The sequence below is a fragment of the Acomys russatus genome, chromosome 28, assembly GCF_903995435.1.
Source record: "Acomys russatus chromosome 28, mAcoRus1.1, whole genome shotgun sequence".
NCBI classification, from domain to species: Eukaryota; Metazoa; Chordata; class Mammalia; order Rodentia; family Muridae; genus Acomys; species Acomys russatus.
In genome coordinates this window covers 21867469-21870133 of record NC_067164.1, presented here as the reverse complement: position 1 = coordinate 21870133, position 2665 = coordinate 21867469, and positions in this window count along the sequence as shown.

Here is a 2665-nt window from a genome sequence, read left to right as displayed (position 1 = left end):
AAGGCAATAAAGGAAGCTATTAGTAGCATGGAACTAGGGAGGATTTGGATGTGGCTAGTGCAGCTGGGGAGCTGAAGATTAGCTTCATTCAATCTTAAACTAGCCATGATGTGCAGATGTGGGCTCATACTCACCAACGCTTTGCCTCCGGAGAGCTTTTCTGAGTTCTTGATGTTAACAGATGCCCAGCACCTAAACTACCTCAGAACTAATTTTAGGCTGAACTTTAAACCTGTGGGTCCACTTATTTGCATCATTCCCCCTTGAGCCGCTGCACTTCTGTCCATCAGTAAATCAGTTACTCTACCAATTTTTGCCTCTGGTGGAAGTCATGGTAACTCTCTCCAAATGCTCAATGATTCAAAGCAGATATTTCTGTTTTTCTCCTCTTTGAGTAAAAAGCCTCACAGCCAAAGTATTTATTTTTTCCATTAATTATGAAAGTTTGGGGTGTGGCTCTGTCATTTTCCCATAAACTCAATACTCTGTCAATTCCTTCCTATGTGTAAATCTTCAGTAATGCTGTGGTTTCCGTGAGTGATGAGCAGTCCTCAAAGATACATGTATTGAAGGGTTAGTTCCAAGAATAGTGCTACAGGAAGGGGGTGGGGAGCTTAGGAGTTAAGTTTAATGTTAAAGCCTTAGATCACTGGGGACTGGGCTTCACAATGACCTTTTCTTCTGCCTGTGGCTTGTGCCTCTTGCTCATGAGGTGAACGATCTGTTCTGCCATCTACTCCTGCCACAGTGGACCTCATAACTGCTGCAACTAGTGGAGTCCTATCTCAAACCAGTATTACTCCAGAATTTTATGAGAGAAAGAGTAATAGCAAAGGCTAAGTTCCTCTAAGACTTTACATTGGAAGATTAATTTTAATTTAAATAGATGTATATACTCCTGTTTATGCTATTTTTCTTTTGCTCTCAATACAATCTTCCATTGTACGTAGTAGGTCATTTAAAAAAAAAAAAGGCATATTCCTGCTATCTGACAAAAATGGCCCATGTGATAATAAGTTCTGAGTCTCCCTTTTAGATCTCCAGCTAGATTCTACTGGCCTGAACTAGACTTAACAAGCCCTCTCACATTCTGCCGAAAGAAATGGGCTCTACTGGTGACATTAGGAGAAAAAGCAACTTTAAAGAGCTCTCATCCCAGCCTATGAGGTCAGCAGCCTGCCTGTGTAAAACAGTTACGGATGGAGACCATTAGATGGTGCACTCCAAAGCCTAGGACACAGCTTGGGGGCCTCCTATGTCTTGATGCAGATGCCCTAAACATGCCCTAGCCAGGCACGCCATCAATCTCTGCATCATAGAGACTCCCAGAAGACTACAACAGTTCTAAACCCTCCCACTCATAATTGTGACGCCAGCATTATGGGTTCCAGTGCCCACCCGTCCTCAGTCTGCATGACTGTCCCAATTCCCACATGTGGATATTGTGTCCTTAACTTCTTACATTTGAACAATAAGATCTTTAATAAAAGTACAAATGCTGAACTCATTTAAAAAAAACTGTGTATGTTCATGTGTTCATATGCTAGTGCTCATGGTAATGGGAGAATTCCCTAAAGCAGGACAACATAGCTAACTGATATTCTGGGCAAAGGAGGATTGTTAATGTGAGGGAGGAGAACATCTGCCACACTGGTTAACTTTGTTTGGGACCAGATTCTTTATTGCCACCAAGGAAGTGCTTCTATGCTTCAGAAGAAGATCAAGACTAAATGAGTACCAGCCTGCCATTAATTGAACCTGACAACACTGAAGAGTGGAACAGCCAACGTACAATATGTCACGTTCTCAACTTGTTATAGTCATTATCAAAACCATCCAATTGCCTCTTAGAATAGAACTCTCTTTCTCTATAAACCAGAGAAAATAGTAGAAGAATAGGCACAGGAAACAGGGTATGGGGATTACACACACACACACACACACACACATACACACACACACACACACGATTGGGTGAGAACAGAGAGAAAGAGAGGAATCCAAAAATGACACAAAAGTATTACAGCATATAATATTTGTTCATTTTAGAACTGTGATTAATGGGTGTTCTGGGTTCAAAGTGATATGTGTCGGTTCATATCACAGAAGGTGCTACAAGAGCCATTTTCAGCACATGGCTCACCTACTAAGAGCAGACAGGGTGAAAGGCCATTCTTGTTTATTTCTCCCTTTGTTCAGAACTCCTCATGGGAGAAGGAACAGTAATACCACTGCTTAAGAGAAGAAAACTGCACACTCAACCATCAACCACATTCCTCTCTGAGGGCTATGATAACGTGTCATCATTCTGTTAGACTAGTCAAGCTTAAGGAAACAGAAATGTCAGAATTTATGTTACGGAAGTATCTCGTGCGGTGTTCTCATACATTTCTGTTTCCTTGGGTGACGTACAAAGAAACAAGGTGTATTTGGCAAGTTCCAGCAGCTCGGTGCCGGCTCTAGTAAGATTTTCCTTTGCTTTCTCACACAGTAAAGAATGATATTGCAGCAAGAACACAGTGTGTGAGGGAAGATCGCATGGTAAGACAGGAAGCCAGGGAGAGTTAGGAAAGTCTAGTCTTGCTGAACTAAAGGAGGAAGGAATAGGAAAGTTTATACAAGTCTACCACTAGTGGCGATGGACTTACCAAGACAACCGTAGCCA